Raw genomic sequence first — 26,583 nt, 5'->3', positions numbered from 1 at the left:
ACATAACACATAACACTGTAAGCATAAATGCTTAGTGAGTTCCCCAAAATACAACATACAACACATATGCCACTCAAGGCCATAACTCTATGGGATCTACCTATCCATGTGTCTCAGGGGACTTCTATCCCAACTCTGGTAGACCTTCCTATCCTACCTTTATGACCTTTCGGTCCTCATCATCTTGACCTTCTGGTCCATATCATGGTGCTCATAACATAGCATAACACATACATATCACATGGAACCACATATCACATACACTGCATAGCATATAAGACCTTCCGATCACACATAGTTACCACTCTAGGTAAAGTATAGTGAGAGGACTCACCTCGTATGTTGTCTAGTAACTCACGTGCTCGATATCCCTGAACCTCGTAACAATGACCTAGCCCCGCCTAAACATATAAGCAATCATCTCAAATCAATAACGACTCTCCAGGCTAAACAAGTTCGTTCCAATGTTCTCTCAGAAGGCTAAAAGACCATTTTACCCTTCTAATGGTCCAAAAGTCCAAGTGTTGGCCCAACCCTAAAAGTCAAAAAAATTCAATGGTCAAACTTTGACCAGACTAGTCGAGTGCACATAAGTGACTCGGCGAGTCCAAGCGTGTCCTTTAGATCTTTCTAAACCTCACTCAACTCATCGAGTGAACCTTCCACTCGACGGGCTACAATCGATCACAAGTCGCGGGGCAACCCGACTCGACTCGTCGAGTCCCCTTATGGACTCGGAAAGTTTCTTCCATAACAATCACCCAATCGACCTTCTGAGGTCAGATCTGCTTCTCTAACCTATAGATCTGACTTCCCCATGTCCAGTAATCATGTAAAGGTCAAAACTTGACACTCATGTAACGCATCCAAAGCTTCTTTTGGTGAAAAGGCTTCTAAAATGACATCCTAGGTTCATTTCCTCCATGGAACAACATAAAGCTGGATAGATAATGCTCTCTGGACCTCTAAAGGTCCAGATCCAGAGTCTAACACTAAAAGGGACAACATATGCATCAATTCAAGCCAATAAAGGGGTATAGAAAACCCTAGATTCAAGGATTTGAATAAAACAAAAGAAGGGATCGATTTTCTACCTCAACAATTAAGACCCAAGATTGAAAACCACAGAATCACAATCCCCTTGACCTTCTCTTGCTGGAAATACCTTATTCTTTGCAAAGACACAACAAAAAGGATCAAAATAGCTCTCTCTCTCTCTCTCTCACACACACACAACTCACTCAAGCTCTCTAGGGTCTCTCTCTTTGGACTGGTAGCCGCAAATGAGGGCTATAAGGTCCCTTAAATAGGTAACAGGCCCAAAGATTTAGGGTTTCTGACCTCAGTGCAGACTCGTCGAGTCCACCCATTGACTCATCGAGTCCGTTCAGTAATCCAGTCAGCAATTGCGATCCTACTCGGCGATTCTAAGCGTCAACTCGCTGAGTCCCTCCTCATAACTCACAATTATCAATTAAAATATGATACCTGGAAATCTGGATGTTACAATATCAAAGCTATGTCCCAAACTTATTAAAGCGGCTAAACTTCATACTTATATAGGTAGTCATTTTATTCTTGCACTAATATATGAAAATTTTCAAATGAACTATTAAGAAAATAAATCTCAACCTCATTTACTTGTAGTAGTGAGCATATATCATAGGATGATGTTAATAATGTGTTCCAAATTTCAATTATTAAGCTTTCCACATTTAATTCAGCATCTAATATTACATTAGATGAGAATTAGGTATCTTAATATGAATGATTTTAGATGGACTTTAAACCCATCCCTCAGCCGTCTTGTGCACAAGATCTCTAGCTAACCATTAGGTTAGATGATCGACTAAATCAACTGGATTCTCAAAAGTCCACAAGTATCACATCATTCATGATAAGCTCACGAATCATGCTATGTCTAACACCTAAATCTCAAGACTCACCATTATACACATAAATATAAGCCTTATCCATCGTTTACACCTAATAGAAATGGTAGATTAATGTTTAGGCTACAATCAAATTTCATAAATAATATCCGTTAGCCACTCAGCTTCTTTACAAGCAGCAGATGATGCCACAAATCCAAACTTCATGGTTGAATTTGTAATAAAACTCCGTTTCTTAGATGCCTAATAAATGGCACCTCCTCTAAGAAGAAATACTCAATCACTAGTAAAGGAGTGATCCTCCAAATTGGTAATCTAGCTGGTATCTAAATAACCTTTGAAAACAGAAGGAAATCCACTACATGTCAAACCATAATCCAAGGTTCCTCTCAAGTACTTGAATACTCTATTTAAAGCTTGCTAATTATTTAAACTAGGATTTCTAGTATACATACTAAGCTTTCCAACATCATATGATATATCAGCCCTAGTGGTAATCATGGTATACATAAGACATCTAACAGCTCTTGAGTATTCAATTTGAGACACTGGATATCCCTTAGTAGGTAGAAGCATAAGATTTAGATTTATATAAGTACTAAGAGGAGAAATTAAAATCTCATTGTTTCTTTTTTTTTTTTTTTTTGCAACAAGAATCACCTTGCCTCCCCCATGTTTTTCATATCAAAGCTAGAGAATAAGAATTTCTTGGTTTCACCAATTTAATCTAGATCGGTACCAAAAATGAACATATTATCTATATATAGAAAAATTATAACTCCTTTAATAGAAGTGTCAATTTTCTATACATGAACTTGTCATCTTGGTTTAATGCAAAACCATAAGACAAGACCACATCATTAAACTTTAGATGCCATTGTTCTGGTGCTTGTTTCAGACCATACAATGATTTCTTTAATGTGTACACCCTATTTTTATTTCTAGGCATCACACACCCTTCATATTTTTTCATGTAAATCTCCTCATCTAATTGACCATTCAAGAATGTGGTTTTTACATCCATATGATGAATTACAAGATTCTATATAACTATAAGAGCCACTACTAGAAAAACTAACATTCATGACATGTATTAAGTGTCATAAAAGGGTATAGATGACACGTAAATGTGTGTCATTAAATCATCAGTCATAAAGGAAGAAACCATGCATTTTTGTTTCATAAGCTTATGACACACATTGTGTGTCATTAAAGCCCATGTCATAAAGGAAGAAGACACCACTTTGCATGTCATTAGCTTACAACACACATTTACAACACGCAATGTGTGTCATTAAAGCCCCTGTTATGAAGGAAAACGACACGCAATTTGTTTCTCATAATTTAAAGTGTTTTAAATAAAATATTTTTTATAGATATATTAATTTTAAAACTAAATGAAAATTAATGTTTCATAATAGCAAATAACACATTATACACAAAAAGAATAATCCATTTCACAATATATAGTATGTCAAATAAAAAAATTTATTTCAATGCTAAATAAATGTAATATAAATTCCCTAACAAAACATCATCTCCAGTTAAGACATGATTAGACCCATTTACCTAACACAAATTCAACATGAGACCTAACCATTCCACAGAGATCCTCTTCTGGTATGATCATGTCTTATCTTAAAAATGTTATGGTTAAAAGGAGAATGAGACCCCAATTTTTCGTTAGTCGCAACAAGTTATGACTATGTAGTTCTACAAAAACAAAGTATATGTAAGTACATTTCTATTTTGAAAGAACAAAGTATATTATTATTTTTGTAAATTTTTAAAGTATGATGTCCCAAAAAGAAAAGAATGGAAAGTACATTGTGGTAATTGAAAGAAATAAAGTAGGATGCTATAAATTATGATATATTATTTAATGAACTATTAATGATAAACTACTTTGATGTTAGTATAAGATCAATCTTTGATTTACATAGGATACCTTGGTGGGACAAAATTTGAGACCTTTTTCTTCTAAATTAGAATCTATAAGTTCATCATTCAAAGCTAAAATTCCTTCCTACATATGATGGATAATGTTGAAGTTAGTCATTCATAGCTAGTTCCTTTTCCTTTTCTTGTAATTTTTTCCAGATTCTCTTTGGTTATGTTTTATTTTATGAAACTTACAGTCGCTCTAATCCAAAAAGCAAATAAAAATAATAAAGAGTGGAAACCTTAGAAGTCCAAGCAAATTGTTAATCTGGGATTACAAATGTGACTGTGGCCAAGGATGTAATGTCTCGTCGTTTCCGACTCCCTATAACTCTGAAAAACTCCAATAGCATTACCAATTATTACCTATAAAGTACAAGTGTAGTGTCCGGAAGCACTTTTCCTTTCGAGTATCTCAACGTCGAAGAATCAAAAACAACAAAATATACTGGTGAACTTTTACGTGAGGGGTATCATATGTTTCCGCTAGTCTTCTACCAGTCACATGAAGTTCAAAATAATATCCATCCGATTCCAGTTTAGGAAGTAAAGGTTTATTCTCATCACTCTATAGGACCAAATCAGCTTCAAAAAGTTGATTTTTGCACCCTTTTTAGTAGATACGCTACACCTCCAAGATTAATTTTTCAGGATCATTAACATTTTCAACAACTTCTGGTTGTTTAAGTGAGCTTCTAAAATCACTGTATGTTCTTATATGCCAGACAAAATAACCAAGTAGAAGTTCAACTTTTCTCGATTGAGAACCTATAGATAGAAGGGTAAAAGGGTCATATCTTTGCCATTCAACACTTACTCTCACTATAAGATGTATTACCTTTAACTTTTTTCTACTTCTAATTACATCAAGTTGAAAGTAAATACATATATAGATTGCAAAACATGTAATACCTTTATTCATCAATTACCAAAAACACTAAAAAAATCAGTTATTTGCTAGTTTAACAGTGTAATATAACTTAGGTCTAAATGCAAGACATAGAGAAGTACTTTATTTATTGTAATTCCCCAACACATAATATGAAATAAATATTAATTAGATAATCATTATTATTATGAAACACATTATAATAGATACTCAGTTAAGGAATAAGGTAATAATAGGTGTAGAGCATACTTTTGGAGAGTAGAATATGGAAGAAAGGCGGTCGTAATCCTACACAAAGATCTGCAGATTCTTTATCCTCATCAGGAACTCAATTTCTTCCTCTTCAAACTCCACCATATAGCCCAATTGGAATAGTTTAGAAAGAACTGAAACAAGCTCTTCTTTGTCCCAACAACACTCATGTTATTTCTTATACAAATAGAAACACATATTGCATAAAAAATTATGGCTAGAAGATTTGTTCATATTTTTCATATATAATTTTGAGTGTTGTTTGTCCCAACGTATGATTCACCTTTGACCCACCTTCACCACCTATCCACATGATAAACAGAGTCTGTAACGGACAATCATCTTTTCATACGTTTCAAAAGCGTCGATTGCTATTAAACGACTAAAAACTTCATGTCTCTTATTTGGCTTAATAGTTAGATTTGGATCATCAAGAAAGCAAATAATGAGATTTAACAACCCCTTTTTGATTAACTTTTCGACATCAAAGGGGATCTCTTTATAGATTAAGACAATGTACAAACACTACGTTTGGAGTAGATATCCACAACAAATGGTCAAGTCAAGAAAATATCATCACCAATAAATAGATAACACTTATTAATACCAAACTTCCAAGGATAGAACTGTCATTAATCAAAAACACCATCTTTAACCCCATATACAGGTTCTAATGTCTACATCTTTTAAACCAATTTTGGTTTCACAATTTTGTCTTAAGATCTTAGGATGACATCTAATATCTTTAATGTTTTACTCCCACAAGGCTTTCCGTGTTGCTTTAGTTGTAACAAGGTTTGAATAGAAAAAACTAAAAGAGTTGTATTAGGTTTCAGAAATCATTTGAAATTTATAGTTAGATAATACCTTGATTCCAACTTTCACTTTTTCTATGGTTTCAAAGGTAACAAGTCCTACAGTCATTCATTCCTTTGTCTTAATTTATTTATATTTGATTCCCTAGAAGCTTCAACCATCAATGATATATGTGAGTGAGTCTGATAGTTATCTTCCAATAAATACGAGAAGAGCAACTTCAAAAGAAATTGAAGAATTTTGCATTAAAAGTGGAGTGATTTGTACCTGTAAATTTCATAATTAGGTATGTAGAGAAGAGGAGAGGCATGTCATAGAGTACAAACAACTAATTCGATATTAGCATACAAAATTTATGTGATGATCATGTTGGACTAGATGTTTAAGCCCATAACTATTATTGGTATGTATTCGACCCGAGGGTAGCATGGTCCATTTGGACTCCACTTCACCGGAATAATATATATGGATAGTCTTTTAAGAATAGTATGTTTATGATTTATATTAATATATTATAAGTTCTGATATATTAATATGGAATCATCTTATTTAATTAGTATTGATCAAGAATTAATTTAGAATTAATTTGGTGATCAAAAGGAACTAATTAAACATGGACTCTTATATTTATATAGAGTGGGCCAATGCTTATTGAGAATGGGCTAGGCTTGCATGGAAAGTCCATGGATAGTCCATGGAACTTTAACCCATGGATCTTATCGAAATGAAAGGTCATGGGTATTAGGGTTAACATGGATGTAACCCTAATCCCCGACACTATATAAAGGGGTCCTTGCCACATGAAATGGCACTAGTGTATGAGTAAACAAGAATGGGCCAATTTCTAGCGTGCTTACTATTCTCTCAAGTTTTTGAAGGTGGTTTTAGTTATTATTGATTCCACTTGAGGCTTCCACACTATTGCGGCTAAGCTCCTAAGGTTCAAGACTTAAAGCTTCATCCAAAGGTATGTTATCTAACTAGGCTTTTGTAGTATAGTTGCTTCATATCATGCTAGTTAGGATAAAACCTTGGAATATTGAATATTTGCATGTATAATAGAGAAAACATAGATCCAAGGTTTATAGGGTTGCATGTAAACCATAGGAGTGTTAGAATGATCAAAACCCATCGGTGGTATTAGAGCCTAGGCTTGTTTTCATTTATACTTGATGCAAATTGTTGAAAATTGAAGTTTATATGTTGTTTAGTCAGCTGACTCGCCGAGTCCATTAAGGAACTCAGCGAATCCATGCCTAGATTCATCCAACTCATCGATTTGGTTCATGCACTCGACAAGTTGGACCCCCTGGCAGCATATCTTCGAGTTTTAAGGCTGGAATTGGTTTAGAATCATTACCTTAAACTGTTTTGGACTTATAAAAATTGTTTTGTTGTGGTGATGATTATGGTAAACCAAATTCAAGGTTATTATCAAAATTTCAAGTTTTATGTGTGTTTATGACATTCTTGAAATTGTTGATTTGATTGTCCATACACTTATGACTTTTGGTATATCATAGGAATTATTTGCAAATAGTTTGTTAGTTAATTCTTGATCTAATTGTTTTTAATGGAGTTCGTAATTTTTCCTCAACTTATGGATTACCAAAAGTCATTTCTTTTAAAGATCCATTAAAAAGCCATATGTTACATAATTGAAGAGTCTTTTCTTATAAATAGTTTTATGGACTCCATAACTTGTCCTCAAGTTATGGATGTTCAAGAGTCTTTTCATTAAATTTTTTTAAAACCCTAATTAAACTCATAAGTTATGAAAATCCAAAAGGTTTTTAATAGTTCAAAACTTGCCCTCAAGTTTTGGAATTTATAAAGTTTCCCCTCATTAATACTTTAATTCCAAGTTAAATCCTTAGAATTTTAAAAGTTAAGATTCAACCCGTATACTATTATAATATTATAAGTAAATAATATATATATATATATATATATATATATATATATATATATATATGTATATGTATGTATGTATAAAAGCAAGTTAGTCTTACCGTTAGTAGGCCTCATTCACGAAGCCGGTCTATAAGGGGGTATAAGGTTCTTGCCAATAAAATGGCAACTTAATGGGTGTCCACTCTCACCCACCGCTTCCTTGATTGGTGGAGGGTCGTTATCCGAACGGGTAGGACAAGGACTATAATTCTCCCTTCATTATAAGTATAATGGTAAATATATACTAACTAAACCTTTTATAAATTCCCAATCTTATTTACTTTAGGAAAATGTGAATTTGGTGCTAACCCATGAAATTACACTTTGCACTTTGTTTAAGTTGTTCGTAGACCGTGTGTGGTTAACCGGCACACTAATTTGGATTTAACAAGGTAGGCAAAGGGTATCTTAATGTTTATCATAGGATTGGTGGAGCGCGTGTGGTTAACTGGCACGTCGATTAAGTGATAAACATTAAAGGTAGGCAAAGGGTATATTTGCATGGTTATTCACACCTTTTTGTGATCCTCGGCATCCCAGTCACAAACTTGATAAGGCACAATTGAGATTGAAACATGCCATTGAAAACTTCAATGAATCTCAAAAGATCTAGGAGTTTCAAACCAATTAAAACCTAATTTCCGTTTCGTTTTTCATGGTGGAAATTGGTGAATCGTCATTCGCCTAACTTCAAATATTGTATAGGTTGGATTACGACATCCCTCTTCCAATTTATAAGATATTGTGTTAGGTCCTAGCCTTAATATTTCATATTGGGTGTTCTATTAAGGACTTAAATCAACTAACTTGAATTTCTCCCATTGTAGATGTCTGGTTCAGACAACTATGATCTTCCCAAATCTCCTGGAACAAGCTTTCCTAATGAAGATGATTTCCCACGGTTGGTTCATACTTCTCTTCCTCCACCTCCTCCAATTATTCTCCTTGACCCACAAGCTCGAAGACTTGAAAAGTTCAAGCTTACTCAAGCCCTTCTTGCAATGAGACATAAAGATGGAAGACCTGTGTGCACTCATGTCTTAGGAATGAAGTCACACATTGACAGGTTGAGAATGTTGGGTGTCATTGTCCCAAGGAAATTAGCTATTGACTGGGTTCTTCGGTCACTTCCTGAGTCATATAGTGAGTTTATTAAAGACTACTATCTGAAAGATCACAACATGACCCTAATAGATCTTTTTTATTTGCTTGTTGCTGTTGAATCAACAATGATTTGGTGCAATGGTCAAGCAAATATTGGTGGAAGGTCAATTTCTCAAACTTCCATGGACATTAACAGTGGTAACATTGGAAGTCCAAAAAAGCTTTCTCTTCCCAACGGAAAGGGATCGGCCTTGGTCAACCTAGTTGACCAAAAGATAAAGAGAAAGGCTAAGTTTGTATGTCTTTACTGTCGAGAGAAAGGACATTGGAAGCGAATCTGCCCTAACTACCTGAATGATCTGAGAGAAGGAAGAATCAAAAAGTTTGGTTCTTCTTTAGGTAAGTCCACTATCTAACTCGGTTAAGTTCCTAATTTATGATTCTTAATACAAAATGTGACTCGGTTACATTTTGATGTTTGGCAGGATCAAGCAAAGGGAAGGAAACTTAAAGGAAGAGTATGTTGAATCTGATCGCGAAGATGGATTTCAATCGCATGGTTCAAAGGTCGGATTCTTGAGCTGCTACATAGGAGTTATGATATATTGCTAGGAAATATGTAATAGCATAGTTTTCATTTAAAGTTGCATTGTAAGGAAAAGTTTTTCCGCATTGTATAAATAAATAAAACTTTGTTTTACTTTATTTTATATCTCCTTGCAATGACATTTATGGAAAATTGATGTTTGTATGTTTTTAGAAATAATGGAAATATGAATTTGATTCTTTCATTGTGTAGTGTCTAAATTTACCAAATAAGGAAAGATTTTCATCACCCAAGTTTCAATTGGACCGAAACTTGGAATCATGAAAGTTGTATAGTATGATGAATGAGAATTTTCATCTTTGGAAAATTAAGACTAATTCCTTGTTTACATGTATATGTAAGTCAAGTAAAGGACTAAGGGGTCGAATACACATTCTTGTGTACTGGTCAAGTCCGCTACAAAAGATCGATAAGACTATTCATCATGATTTACTAAATTTTAGTAAATATGGTTATACTTACAAGTTTAAGTATAATTCTGAAGCATTGGAAAAGTTTCGATGTATGATAAAACGAATGAGAAGAATCAAATTTGGTAGAAAGATAAAAGTTTCTCAAATCTGAAAAGATGGAAGAGTACTTTATTATCATGTTTAATGATCATATTAATGATTATGATACCATATCACAATTCATCCTCTAAGGACATTTAGTGCATTATTATGACTAAGAAGAGGAGTCATGAATTGTTGAAATGGTTAAATCAAGAAGATGAGTTATACTTCATTCCAAAACAAGTCTTAGAGTCATACTCCAATATTGTAACTTGAGTGACACATCTTAAAGAAGGTTTATAACACTTGTCAAATGTAAGAGTAAAATGTGTTCTATTCTTGTACATTTGAAATTGGTAAACTGTGATGTTTTGGATAAAAAAAGAGCAACTAAGGCCAATTGTGTGAACTGATTATCTTGATTAGATTCCGCACTATCTCTTGAATATTTTTTTGTCAAAGAATGGGTCTTAGCAAGAGAGTCTTATATATCAAGACGATAGTGGGAGTCTAAAAGATCTTGAAAGAGTTTCAAGATCTAATCAAGAATAAAACCTGTAGTTAATCACTAGCACTCGACTTGAGGTTTATAACCTATCGTGTTGACATATTCATATTTCTGTGCCCATTCCAGTTAAATTTGGCTTTGCATATGAGTTCTGAAAGTTCTCAATTGGTTTCATAAAAATATGGATGCAATGGCAGGCCCTTGTGCTTCCAGGCGGCAAGAAGTTAAGACTGCACAAGTTCAGTCCACGTGAATTTGAATTCATCACTAACCTTGTCTTGTGATTATGGTTTTGATAAAATTCACATGGATAGGAAAACATACACCATAAAATCTAAGTTTCATAAGGTTTCTCTCCGATTCATGAAAATGATGGTGAGAAAACGCTTTCACTAAGAAGATTTTAAGTAGATATAAATTGTGACATCTGCATTCTCAAAGTCGTTAGTGGAGCGTGTGTGGTTAACAGGCACACTAACATGGACTTCTGAGGAATGGAAAAGGTCTAAACAATTGACACTATGGTTATGGCATACCTTTTCATAGTTCTAAAATTGTTTAGACATACACGTATGCTATCTAAGAAAAGGTGTATGATTTTCATAAACTCTTATCAAAGCACCTCATATAAGAAATCTGAACTTTGGTAACAAAGTCAAAAAAAAATATTGATTTCTAGAAGTCCAGTTGATTTCTGGATACATGTCAAAGCTTGTGGGAGCATAACTGTTATGCTAATAATCATCATGTTAGTGGGAGCATGATAATTATTATAAGTGTTGCAAGTTATCAATGTTAATTATAGAAAACAAAATTTTCAATTGGGAAAAGTTGTTTTTCTAAAATTAAGGGAGATGAAATTATACTTCATTTCAATTCTAAAAGCTTAGATTAAGTTTTAATCATCTTTAGTCAAGGATATATATATATATATATATATATATATATATATATATATATATATATATATATATATATATATATATATATATGAATTTTATATTGGAATGGTTCAACTTAAGGAAATTATCACTACTAGAAAAACAGCCTTTTACGACGCTCATTGGGCGTCGTAAAAGGCTCGGACAAATCACAAATGCGCGTCAAGGAAGGCCCTGTCATAAAGAGAGACGACGTGCTTTCGCGCGTCGTCTATAAACAACGCGAATTTACGATGCTCATTTATGACGTGCAATTACGACGCTCGTTTACAACACGCAATGCGTATCAATGAAGGCCCTGTCATAAAGGAAGACGACACGTAATCGTGTGTCGTAACCTTACGAGGCGCGTGTTAATGAAACGCAATGCGTATCAAAAAAACCCCTGTCAAGAAAAGCCATGCCTGAAGATGACACACATTTTTGCGTATCATAATTTTAAATGTTTAAAAAAAATATTATTAATAGATTTGCTTATTTTCAAATTATATTTGTCTTTAATGTTTCATAATAGAAAATAAAATATAGTATACAAAAAATAGAATCCATTACATAAATTAAATGTCTTACAAATAATCGTTCCATGGAAAGATAAAACAAATCAATAGAAGTTGTAACAAAAATTTACAAACGAATTAGATACAAAAAAAATACAATCCATTACCCCTTTGCTTATTCAAGATCAACCTACAAGTAGCTAACTAATCTGTACAAATTCACCCTTGTTTCTAATCATTTTCTTAAATACTTTACAAACATAATTCATCCATAGTACCTGAACTATAGTTGCAGCCTTGTTTCTTCTTCTTCTGAGCTCGTCTCTTGCAACCGTTGCTCTAAGCCTAGTCCGAATAGATACAATAGCTCCTTGTCAATTATGTGAAAAATACAACCGGAGAGTGGCCTACCTTCATAATAGCAACAACTAACGAAGCAGGAATGAAAGAGAAGGCAATACTCACAACAAACTTCGATAAATAAATTTTATGAAGAGAAAAATTAATGAAAATGTAACATATCATTGTATTGTATGGTAGAATGGAATTAGGGAAGGAATGGAATGGAATGGTTCATTCCATTCCATCTAACAAAACAAAACCTAAGCATAAACACAAGGAATCATACCTCTGCAAGTTTGTGCCCACTCTTTACAAGTTTCCACCTTTCCTTATCCAAACATAACACTTTAATATCTCCATCATCATATAACAAAATTAGTTAAAAAAAACAAGGTCAACAGGCAAAACAAATCAAAAGTTGACAAAGTGTATTCAAATGAATACAACCTCCTAAATAATTAATCATGTTTTTATGATATAACCTTGAAAATAAGAGAAATTTAATGATATTCTTGCCTTAAATGCACTCAGTAATTTTATTATATTCTTGCCTTAAATGCCTGGAATCTGACTGCATGGATTCTTTAATCTCCTGGAACAAATGAATTATACTTTCTACTTTCCGTACAATATCTAAATATGTTGTTATTATGAGATACATATTGTTTTTATCAGTAAAAAAAGCATGTATACCTGATGAGATTTCAATTGAGATGCTAGGTGGCAACCTCACAGCCTCCTCATTCTCCTCCTTCACAACATTTACAATGTAGCGAGTTTGTGCATCACCTAACACTATAATAATAGTTCCATCATATACAATTGCCCTAAAACGTGTATAATTTGTTGATTTTTCAAAGTAATGTTTTGTGATAAAATATATAGAAGTAGAAGCCTATAATGAACAAATCAATGAAAAAAGATTGCTATTTATTGCATTTAACCTCATATTTTGAGAAACTATCAGATTTGAACTCCAAAAGCAACTTCCTTGCAGCTCTTTTACAAAAAGAATCTTCCTGCATATTGCATATTTACAACTTTTCCATTAAACATGCTAACAGATTCTAAATCTCTTTCTTTATTATATTGAACCAAATTCCAAGGAAAAGCTATGGACTCAACATCTATGCTTAAATTATTTGTAGCAACATCATCACCTCCAATCTGAGAAAAAATTGAACTTTTAATTGACTAAAGCAGACAAAACAATTAAAATGTGGAAAGAAGACGAAAATGCCACTCTAGAAACTCATCCGGTCAACTTCAAACCCCCGAAAGATATCCGTGTGTTTTAAACATGGAGGGGCATTTTTGGAAGTTTTTGTTTTTATTGTTAATTGTGTTGTAATGTTAAAAGAAGTTCAGTTTTGGGATATTTGATAAAAAAAATACAGTATTAATTTTTGGGTAGTGAGATGAATAAAATTGTTATAAAAATAATAGAACCATTCATTATTTTCATTTATTATTTATATATATTTTTGCGATACATGCGTATCTTCCGCCAATTTCTCAGCCTGGAGGTTACCCCCTTGTAGTTCAAGATTTAAAGTTTGATTGGGTGTTACACTTTAGATTATGGCCTAATAATAATAGTAGAATGTATGATCTAGAAGGAGTCACTCCTTGTATACAGTCCATGCAGTTGCAAGCTGGTAATACAAGTAAAAGACATAAATGCCCTCATCTTCATCTTCATCTTTTCTTTTTCTTTTTATTAATACTTGTGGTCCTCTTCTTAGCTATTCATTTCTTTTTTTGGTTCAGTAACATTTAGTAGGTTAGACCCTGAAGGAAAACTTGTGATGGGATTCAAAAAAGCATCACCCTCTTCTCCATCTTATCATGTCAGTCTTTTTCCTTAACCAATTCCTCGGTTGTATAAAAGACATAAATGTCCATACAACTTTTGTTTAAGTTGCTCTAATGTTTCTTGACTTCAGGTCACTAAGGTTTCTACTCATGAAGAACCTTCGAAGGGTAGTTTCAGAAATAAGTCTAAAAATCCAGATGGGACATGAGCAGAGGTTGATAAAATTGCTAAAAGGAAGAAGGGGAAAAGATGAGTTCAAATATCAAACATTGGGTCAACTGGGTTTTTTCTAACCTGTTGAGGATTTGGAGTTGGCGATTTTTGATTTTGGAGTATTCCTTTGATTGGGTCAGCTTTATTTGGGTTAGATTATGGGTTGTTAGTTGTAATAGAAAATGGTTTAGAGAATGGTTATGGATAGGTTGGTGTAGTTTTTAGTTTGTAGTCTGTTTTTTATCGTAAGTTGCTCTTTGTATTCTTTTATTCCTTTTTAATAAAGTTTGCCTTAGACTTTGTCTCTTTCAGAAAAAAAAAAAAAAAAAAAAAAAAAAAAAAAACTAGATCTTTGATGTAATACCTTCCCAAATAACACATTTTCTCTTAGTGCCTTCAATGTAGGGATCCCATAATTGACCAAACCACCAACACATGTCGGATCAATCTCCACCAGTGCACGCAAAGTCAAGGATGACTCAGACCGTACCTACCAATCATGTCAGATTAAATATGAAATTTTCTATTTATATTAACTTCAAATTTGGTGCACCTTCACATATTTTTATTGCAACATTTACCCATTCACTCGTTCCTTTAGAGTTTAGTTATATATATGACTAACTAAGTTACCATCTATAATAATTAGCCTAAAAACTAATTAAAAGTTAATAAATATTATTATCGATAACTAAGAAAATAATAAATAAATAAATAAAACATATATTAAGATTATTAAATGAATTTTGCTTCCATTTGTAGAGATACAAAAAGTCAAATGAATTAAAAGTCTTTCTATATCTTTTAACCATTAAGATAACAAAGTTCAAAAGTAAATACGGAATACTAAATCATGTGGCTGTCACTTTAACACATATGCATTTAAATTTTTGAAGAGTGCGAATGCAGACAAGAGAGCTAGAGAGACTTCTGGAGTCTGGAAGATGCCGACGAGACCTCGAAAGCAACAAGATGAGCAGACGAGACCTCGGACACAACAAGACGAGTGTCTTGAAGATACCTGGCCTGAAATGTTGAAAAAGGAAAACCACCAGATAGCTGATCCAATAGAAAAACAACAACCAGAGAGTAGGATTTTGTACGTTAGTTTCCGAGTTTGACCAAAATTCCCTTTACTAAAAAGTTTATATAACCATTTTCTGATGATAAAAGATCCAAGTACGGTCCATACAAATTAAATCTCTGCCACTATGCACTTGACTAAAATACCCCTGCATCAAAAACTGCAAAATCAGAACCCAATTATCAATACAAATGTAATACTATAAACATTCAGCTTGCTATGAAAACCTTGACAAATACTAAGATAATCTCACGAAAACCAATTCTTTCTTTGATATGTATGTGTTTTCGTTGAACAAATGTTTACACTTATAGATCAGATACATCATTCTTGTACCTTTCTATAACAGTCAGTCTTTAAGAGTAACTGACATGATAGGCAAAAGAAACCAAATGATAAACATAGCAGAATATGCTTTATGAAAACATACATATGAACATGGAAGTTTAAAAATCCATTCATGGATCCGATACCACCAGTCATCAACAAAAAATTCAGAGAAACTTTTAAAAATCTGTACGTAATAGAAGCTTAATAGTGAGAAGACGGTCTGATGAAATGATTCAAACACAATCCCTAATTTTAAAAGATGATAGTTGGGGTCCAACCAAAAAAACCAAAATAAAAGACTAAACTTGTAACGTTTTAAGTAATAGCACCGAAGCGGCTTCTGATTAACCAGCCATAAAAGTAAGCAATAGGATCATTCTCCTTCCTTCTAAAAGAACATCCTTCTGTAAGTCTCGCACGACCACCAATCGAGTGGCACAACACCGTCTGACAGTTTCCACACACCACCACCGTTTGAGAGTGTCTCAATACGGTTGTTATATTGAAACAACATTGGCACTTGAAATCCATGAAGAAAGAGTTCGAAGATTGAACAAGTCCTTTGAGCGTATGCTTCCTCTTCTCCAACTCAGCTGGGGGATTAAGCAGATCAACATCGTTTAGCAAAACCATCTTGTTTCGAGATGTATGTAAATCAAGAAGTCTTGGATATCAAAGAATAGAGCCGCGCAGCAAAAACCTAAAAGAAAAAAAAAGAGTCAATTAGAATCCAAGCGTGAAGTGTTAAATTGAAGCACGAGATGAATAAATAAATCAAGACCTTTAGCCTTCAATTCAACTAGACAAAATATGTAGCCAATAGGGAAAGTCAATGACATGAGGAGGTGGCAGCAAAGGGATATGTATAGGTGGGGAGCAGCTTCATCCAACATTGTTGTAATCATTTTCTAAGGAGGAAAAGTAGACGTCTAGACTGAAGGGTAAATATTTTCATCTAAATAGAAATGGGGTATTAAGAATTGGGAATGGGAAGTATAAAGCTAACAGTCAATTTGAGGAGAAAGAAGATGATGGCGTCAAGAAGCAAGATTAGGGCAAAGAAAGATATCAAGGGAAGGAGAAGATGCGGAGTTTCAAATTTTTGGGGATTTCCTTTCCCTCTAAACACTACACAAGAAGATGCTCTGCTGCAATGGTTGCTTTTAACCTAGATACAGTAAGAAATTAGAACACGTCAAAGGTAGGGATCGATTTTTTTCATTGCCAAAAACCTAATTGTTATGAGAGAGATTATGAGAGGTGAAAATTAGTCTAGTTTTTAGGGTAAATAATAAGGTTGTGGTTTGTTGGTGGCGGTGGGGGAGAAGAAGATAGCTCCAACGAAGGTCAGTGGTTGTGTCTAGAGTTAGAGAGAATTGAGGTAGATAATGGCTTTTTGCGATCCAGAGGAGAGAGTGCAGAAGCGGGGCATTCAAAATTTTAGAATTTTAGAGATCCCCCTTTAAAAACACGCGTTTAGTTAAAAACATATAAAGCGACATTTTCAGATGACACACACTTAAAATAAGCGCCTTCCGTGTTTTATATTTTTCTTTTTTTGGCACTAATTCTAGGGCATGCACATATGCGTGTCCTCTATCCTTCAAATTTTGGAAAATTGACATTACTTTTTAGGCATGTGCAAATGTGCGTCCTCTATCAGTGTGTGTTATTATTTGCGCGTCGTAAAAGGATGTTTTTCTAGTAGTGTATATATATTGCGTTCTTAAAATTCGATTATGATTACGGCATCCCTCTTCATATTCGAATTATGAAATCATGGAAAATAAAAATCTTGTAGCTAAAGATTGGTCTAGAATCATGTCTTTATGTGAGACATCATGAATCGTGTCCCATATGCTTTCGGTATAGGATCGATTCCATGTACTATAATATTTATCCTTTCTAAATTTTCCAAACGCCTTGGGGCGTTAAGGGGGGAACAGGTCTAGAATTTGATATGACTAAAATGATTAAGCAATTATCGAGGATAATATGAGGTTTACCAAAGATTGGCTGCTCAGGAACAGTTGGAAGTATAGTGCTAATTTTGGAAGGACCGTATTGACATATTCTGAAAGGAGGCAACTCTTGTTCAGAAGTGATAGTCAAAATAGGAATATGGAGATGTCTCCATAGGTGGAAGTTATTCAATCTGTGTAAGATTAGAAAACTTAATCCAAGAAGGATGTTCAGAGCCATGTATTTTGAATATGAGACTTCGTTTCTATGGGGTTGATCTCCATTGGAATACTTTGTAATGTCTATTGACAAGTCTTTGTGACTTTGTGCATAATAATTACAAGAGGATCAGTGCATATAAGTTTAAATTTAACAGATTTCAGTAAATGGAAGGAATTTGGAATTCTTACATTTATGGTAAGGATTTTGGATTGTGAAATGAGAATCATTGGAATTATGTACAATCGATCTATTTAACAAAGTAAAGATCATAGACAAACTTAGTGTTCATACTTGGTGTATGGCATAACTAATGTTTGGACAAACATAGTGTGCATACTTGGTGTATGGCATGACTATTGTTTGGATAAACATAGTGTGCATGCTTAAAGCATGGAATGACTATTGTTTTGATTCAAGTATAAAGTTCAATAGTTGAAACATTATACAATGAATAATTTGAAATCAATATGGTGATAAATAAAAGGTGTTTTATATATATTCATAAGTTATGAGACCATATTGGATTCGATTATTCTTGTGTTTCACTTTACATATTTTGACTTCCAGAATAACTAGTTCATTCTTCCCGAATGCCTAAGTTATTCTAACCATCCACAGTCGATAATACGTTGGAAGTAGGTATTAAGGCAAGACTGTCATGAAGTTGGCTTGTAGATGTCTAAGGTATTGGACATAACGAGAGTTGCTACAACATTCATGAGTGCGCATAAGTTTTGAGTATTGCATTAAACCCACGCTCATTTGAATCACTTCATGGATTTTATCACGAGTGATCATGAGATGATAATATCTTATATTCTTCAAACCTAGAGATATGAGTTGTTGACTATGAGTTGGTTATACATTGATTGTACGAAAACACATTGATAACTTGATGTTATAAAATGTGCCTTTGTGTATGATTCAAAAAGTAGTAGAACAAGCATATGAGTCGAAGTTTATACATTCCTTTTACCCTTGGAGGAATAAAAGTGATATTTAAGGGCCCCTCGATGATTTAGTGATGACACCCCTAAGTGCTCGGCCAAGCCTGGACTGATTTGATTTGTTCAATTAGTCGGTCATCATAAATCGGAAATAGTGAAACAAAAAATGGACAGATAGAATGATTATAATCCATTTCTCAATCAATATGATATCTTGAATGGAGGAATATATCATCCCATATCTAATGCACACGCCATTTGACTAGGTTAGAGTTCGGCAGCGGCTTTAAGAGCTACGATTGGTAGTCGGGATCTTGGAGTCATGCGTGAATAATAGTTTTAGACTTATCCAAGTGCAAGACTGTTGGATTAGATGTCTAAGCTCATAACCATTATTGTTATGTATTCGACCCGAGAGTAGCATGGTCCATTTGGGTTGCACTTCACCGAAACAATTTACATGGATAGTCTTTTGAGAATAGTATGTTTATGATTTATATTAATACATTATAAGTTCTAATATATTAATATGGAATCATATTATTTAATTAGTATGTCACACCCCAAAACCAAGAATGGTGGAATACGTTCTGGGGTGGAGGACGTCATGTACAGTATCATAACAATGCATAATAGTAAAGACAAGCAACAACATACATTGCATTAATATAATAATTCTAATACAAGTGTGTTTTATACAGTTTGTTAGACACCAAAAGTATAATCCAAATAAAGATGAATCTTGTATGTACTCCATCTTCTCAACAGCTGCATCTGTACCTGCCTACTGATGACCTGAGAATACAAGTTATTTTGAAAACGACTATCAGCATAAAGCTGGTGAGTTCATAAGTATTTAGTTTCATTGCTTGTTTAAAAGTGTTTTCAACCAAGTAATATAATAGTTGTTATAAAGGTTCGAAAATAGTATGATCCTTAGAAAATCCTATATTTTCCAGCAAAAGTAGTCTTCTACCAAGACTCGGTTATTTGTATGTTTAATCCTTTGAAAATGTAAAAGTTTTTCCTAGTGAAACCATCAATTGAAAATATAGTTTTTAAATTTCGTTCATATAAAGTAATTGGGAAAATAGTGTTTTACCCCAGCAGTGTTATTGTCTACTGAATGTAACAAAGATGTGAACTCGAGGTAGTACTAAATGTACAATACACCTCGGGGAGTTTGTTTTACCTTTAATTCTTAATGTGTTAATTAAAGGATCGAATGTGAACTCGTATGTAACCATGCTGAGTGACAATCAAATAACAGATGACCCTCCAGGTCATACATAGTGTAGTGACATTTTATCACCCCTAGGCCTAGTCGGCTCGAATTGTAGCTAGCAATCGGGATGTGGGAGTGTCTGTCCTGTATAGATCTATAAACATAGTGTCCACTCTCCCTCCAGGAGGCTCTGGTTACACGGTGATCGCATAGTGAAGTGTCGTATCGAGAAGTAGTGTATCACATTCTATTTTAGTATATTCTCTCATATTAGAGTGTAATGTACTTCTTAATATAATGTATTGAGTGTTCTCTTGTATAATATATAGTATTCCCTTCGTATGGTATTGTCACACCCCCAAACCAAGGATGGCGGAAACGTCTGGGGGTGGAGGACTTCATGTACAGTATCACAACAACGTGTATAATAGTGCTCAAAGTAAAAACAACCACCATAAATATAATTGCAAAAGTTACACCAAAGTATATGTTTACATGTTTCAAAAGCAATTACATTATGATGACAAAATAAATTTGTTGACGGTTTAACGTCCCATCCTCAAAGCGATGAAGTTTTCCTGTTTCACTGATTTCCTGAGAATACAAGTAGTTTTAAAAAGTGTCAACACAAAGGTTGGTGAGTTCATAAGAGTTTTGCTTGAGGTAGAAACCGTTTTTCCTTGTAAGATCGATATAGTTTGATTTCCAGAAAATCCAATATTTTCTTAGTTTAAGTGTGAATAGAAATATTCCTATATGATGCATTAATGAACCCTAGAATGACCCGTAGAGTTCCTCTATAATCGTCCAGTGTATATAAGTTATATAAGATTTAAATTAGATAAAACGTTGAATATAGTGGGTCTGCCCTAGGTCCACAACCCAACGAGGAACAGGAGATGAGGCGGGCACCACCAATTCTAGGCCAACCAAGACTAAATTCTTATATGACTCAAACACATACGCTCAGCGACTATAGTTGAAGTCTAACAATTCTAGAGGAAGTATAGTTTTAATATCATAATAACTTTGTATAGAGACCCGGCACTTTGTATATACGTAGTCCTAAATTAGAGGACTGAGAAATAACAAGTATTGACCATACTTAAAAGTATAAATGTGGTTTCAAATGATGTGTAGTCGTAACTACCAAAACCAAAAGTGTACAGTAATATTTGTACTCATAGAGATAAAAAAAAAGGTGATTTTAAATCGACATAAAACTCATTTAGATTTTTAAAATAAAATCCCATAAACTTATGGATTGTTATATCCCTATGTGAGTCATTATAATCATACTATGACTATGTGAACCTGCCACGACGTTCTCAGTGTCGCGAAAAATGAAATGACATTTGTCACCCGTAGACCTGCAGGTCCAACTGTAGCTAGCAGCAAGGTGTGGGGTGTCAATCCCAATATAGATCTATATACAAGTATCACGTTCTCCCTCAAGGAGATTCTGATTATAACTACCAGGAATTATATCCCGCACTCGGACGTACGGGGAGAGAGAGAGAGAGAGAGAGAGAGAGAGAGAGTCTCACAATATAGGGTAACAAGTTTACGTGAAATGTGTGTGAATATAAATATTTCTTGTATGAATGTACCCTTCTTGTACGAGTGCGTAGAGTGATGTATCATAAACTATACCTATTATAGTTTATCTAAAATGTATGTAATATGTATGAACTCTTTTATGGAAATGTATTAGTGTTGTGAATTTATCAAACCATAGATTAACAAATTTACGTGAAATGTGTGTGAATAGAAATATTTCTTGTATGAATGTACCCTTCTTGTACGAGTGCGTAGAGTGATGTATCATAAACTATACCTATTATAGTTTATCTAAAATGTATATAATATGTATGAACCCTTTTATGGAAATGTATTATTGTTATAAATATTTTCAAACTATACTTTTTATAGTTAAATAATACGTGTTCCAAAATGAATGAATAATATTTAATATGAATGTCTTAGTTTCGGTTCATAATGATAAACTAATAAGGAAACACATTCAAATATTAGAACTTATGATTATACACTTTGCTCAACATAATACAAAGTGTTATGATATTTACATGCTGTTGGCTAACTTTAGCCATTCTGCCCTGTTTTTGGAAAAATCATAGAAAAATCATACGAAGTCGAAAACTAGATCCGTAAATTCTGAGAGTTCACAAAATGTGTCTAGTTTACTCATAATTTTTATCACGATTTTTAATGACCTCCAACTTGGGTGAAAAAGTCCAAAATCACAGACTGGTCCGGATTGTTGTTTGAAATGATAGGCAGTTTTGTAAAAATCACCATAAATTGTAGAAAAATCGTATGGAGATGTGCAAGTAGCCATTTTAAAGCTAAAAACTTGAACTATTTGCACCTTATACAGTTTTGAAAACAAAAATGTTTAAGATGCCTAAAACAGTCCGTGAATGGAGTTGAACTTTTCTGATGAAGGCTGTTAGAAAAATTTAGTTATGTTCTTAGTGTTTTAACTTGTATTCCCCCCCTGAAAACTTGAGAAAACATGAAAATGTAGGGGTATGAACTCACCTTGAGTGATTTCAGTAGGTAAGTGTTGAAGAAGAGAAGTGTTCAACCCAAGAACACTTGAAGAATCACTTGAAGATTCGAAGCTCTAACGCTAATATGATGGAGTTTGTGTAAGATATTCATGATTTGACTAGAATGAAGTGAAATAATCATAAGGAGGATGAATTTTACTTACTAAGAGTGGAAGAACACGTGAAGATCAGCCTTGAATCTCGAGTTTGGAGTGGGAAAAGTTTGAGAGAAAGTGGTGTTTGATACTTAGTGAAATGAGGGTAAATGAGAGAAAATGAGGAGAGAGGATGTTTGTTCCAGCTCTAAAAACGTGGGAATGAGTGTAAATTGGGTGGAAAGGACTTTGATGTGACCTAGGTAAGGTGGAGAGGTGTGGTTAGTCAAAGAGTGGGTGTGGGGTGGTTGCTTGTGACATTGGATAAGGCAAAGTCAACACTCCACCTTTAATAATTCACCCATTTGATTTTTATTATTTAAATAATGATTTTCATCAAAATATGTTTAAATTATGAATATTTAGAGTTTATTACGTTAAAATATAATTTATGGAGAAAATCCCGCTTTAAAATCACGAAAAATGGGCTTAAAATGTTAAAAATATCAAAAATGGGCTAAAAGTGACAAAAATGCGAGTTATGGCCGAGAGGGGGAAGGAGAGAACAGAGGGCGCGAGACAGAGGCAGAGCGAGAAGAAGGGAACAGAGGGCGCGAACAGAGACAGAGGGGCGGAGTAGCGAACAGAGACCGAGAGGAGCAGAGCGTGAAGCGACAGAGGCAGAGGCTCGGTCTCTGGTCTCTTAGCCACCAGAGGCTCGGTCTCTGGTCTCTTAGCCACCAGAGGCTCGGTCTCTGGTCTCTTAGCCACCAGAGGCTCGGTCTCGCGTGCTTAGCCACCAGAGGCTCGGTCTCTGGTCTAAGAAGCCTCTCACTCCGGTTTCAGTTCCTAAAGCCTATTTTTCTCGTTTTCGCCCCGTTTCAAGCCGTTTTTTGACCCGGTTAAGGGCCGGAATGACCCGAATGATTCCAAAAAGTTACGGGAAACTTTTGAGAGAGATTTGGGAGAGATTTCTCACACTTGGAGAGATTTGGGAGAGATTTGACATTCTTGGGGAGATTCCTCATACAAAGAGATATTTGAGAGAGGTTTCACATACTTGGAGAGATTTGGGAGAGATTTGACATTCTTGGAGAGATTTCTCATACAGAGAGATATTTGAGAGAGATTTCACATACTTGGAGAGATTTGGGAGAGATTTGACATTCTTGGAGAGATTTCTCATACAGAGAGATATTTGAGAGAGATTTCACATACTTGGAGAGATTTGGGAGAGATTTGACATTCTTGGAGAGATTTCTCATACAGAGAGATATTTGAGAGAGACTTCACATACTTGGAGAGATTTGGGAGAGATTTGACATAGAGAGAGATAGAGTGAAAACGATTGAGAGAGGATCCATGTGTGACAATTGTGAGTGTCCGACATCGCAATGCATGGTTCTTAAATCCTGTTAAGCCTTGTTTAAGGATCTTACACACTCCCGATGAGTATGCATCATTGTTTTATCAGTTTGGCTCGCCACGTACTACAGTTTTTAGGTTAAAGAGATCTAGTTGTACGTACTTTTCGATTTATGTTTTCTTATTAGAATAGTGGGTTGTTTAGTAAATACTGAACGTAAGTCCAAGTACACAAGGGTTAGTTGAGCTGACCGGTTTGACTTGTTGACTTTATTTGACTTTGAATTTGACGGTTGTCACATCATCCCCCCGTTAAAGGGAATTTCGTCCCGAAATTTGCACTTCGAATGGGGATCCAGGGATTTAGGGGAAAGATGGGGATAACTTTTCGTAGTACGAGAATTTGATTATGGTAAGGAATAACTCGCCCGATGTCACATGATTACTACTATGCATGCTTTAATCGATGCTAGATTTAGCATATAGAGAAATTCGGGATTTAAATGTCGATGTTAGAAACACGTACTGATATTTGCAGGCGGTTCCGGAGTGGTTTCTCCTGCGGTAGTGATCCTTAGTATCCTCCCGTCTGCACCAGAGTTCTTTATGATTGGACATTCCTTTCTAAGGTGTCCAATCTCGCCGCATTGATGACATATCTGGCTTGCACTAGCATTGGTGGTGGAAGTGAGGTGTTTAGTTAGAGTTACATGGACATGGGTGCCCTCCTCATTCATCCACTTCGAAACTTTCCTTTTATGGGGTCCGGTTTTCCCATCAACCTTGTGTGCAGGGTTTGTCCCGATGCCAGGGATTTGAGGAATTGGTCGTGCTGCTGCTGAAGGGGCAGGAGTTGCCACTTGTTGCTGTTGCATGGCAAGTCTTTGGGATCGTTGACGCTCCTTTTGAGCTCGGCGATTTCGTTTCCTCTTCTCGGTTTTACGACTTTGTATGTCCGAGATTGTTGTCCTTTGTTGGCTTCCAAGATCGATACAACAATCGAAATTTTCAATTCCCTTGTCAGTCGTGGTTGCGTCGTTAGTGTGGAGGTTTGTAAGGACAGTTGTCATAGCAACTGTTACCGCGGCTTGAAATGTTGCGGCGTCGATATGAAGGTTAGGGGCTTCATTGTTCGGCTGACTATTTCTGGATGATGACATGACTCTGTAATACGAAACACAAGGAAATTGTGAGTGACTAAGGTTGGCTCTGAATTATTTTGGTTCTGACTAAAGATAAGTTATTATACATGAAAACTTAACATATACACATTATGATATAACCAAGACTGGGCGGATAGTAAAATGTGTGATTCTCCTTTAGTTTCACATCCCAACGAGGAAAAGAAACTAGGTTAGAAATCTCACATTCTATTGTCTACCAAGTCTTCGTTATATATAACTGGGGAATGTATATGTGCGGAAATCATAACAAATAACATTCTTATTAATCCCTCTTGATGAACTAGAATTCCTAGTAAGGGCTATCATTGAACCTAGATGTATTTCGATTGTCCACCTATAGAGTAGAAGTAAGATCAGAGAATGATCTAATGACGTTTGTCGTTCAAACCGGGTTCCATTGGTTGGTGAATAACATGATTCAACCTTTGAAAGAAATTGGGAACGATCCCGGAGCTAAATTACTCTAGTCCAACAACTTGACTAAAGTGGGCTTCAGATAGAATCATCAGGAAGTATTTGAACAAAGAGTGTCACGGAATTATTCTGACTGAGAACGTCATTGATGTCTAAGATGTAGCAAATTGGGGAAAAATTGACCTTGGAGAGGGTCTTACATCACATCCGGAGCAGGAGAGTTTTGGCCGCCTCAAGGCCTAACTAAAAGTACTTACAGTACAAGATGGTTTCATATAGGATGCCACATAGGACATAGATAAGGAAAAGAAAATTTCCTTGTTAATAGGGAAAGGAAGTAAGGCATCTACTACTAGCGGCGATCATCCCTTTGGTGAACCCTCAGTTCAACTAGTTGCCACTCCATATCAGGCAGGTGCCTTTTGTATACCCTCTGGTGTACTCAGAGTTCTATAACTTCGGTTCGTGTTTCAGCCTGTGCTCGCAGCAAGGTTTCAGGGTCTCTCTTAGACAATTCACGAGTGTGTTCAAGGCGATTGGTGCGGATCGTATGTATTCTTGCATTTGCATCAACCTCTGCGATACTATGGAGAGTTGTTCTACCCTGAATCTCGTTTCGGGCAACTCTATGGACTAGGATTGGAAAAATTCTATCTGCTGAGCTTCCTTCGTTTATGTTGTAGAAACTTCGTTCTCTATTAAATGACATATGTTGGTCTTGTTCTTTGCTCCAGGTTTCCAAGCACTCTACCCAAGGAGGCGTCGGGCCTTGAAAGCCGGTCGAGGGTTGGGATTCGGAACAAGAGTCATCGGGATTAAGTTCTCCACTTCAGGGTCGGAGTCAGAACCATCAGCATAGCCTTCAGCTTGGTGACCATCTACAGGGGTTGGGTAATCATTCTCTGGCTCCTCTCTTA

Source organism: Lactuca saligna, chromosome 9 (assembly GCF_052625555.1).
Source record: "Lactuca saligna cultivar CGN05327 chromosome 9, ASM5262555v1, whole genome shotgun sequence".
NCBI classification, from domain to species: domain Eukaryota; kingdom Viridiplantae; phylum Streptophyta; class Magnoliopsida; order Asterales; family Asteraceae; genus Lactuca; species Lactuca saligna.
The sequence above is the reverse complement of the archived record's forward strand: the minus strand, read 5'-3'. Positions refer to the sequence as shown.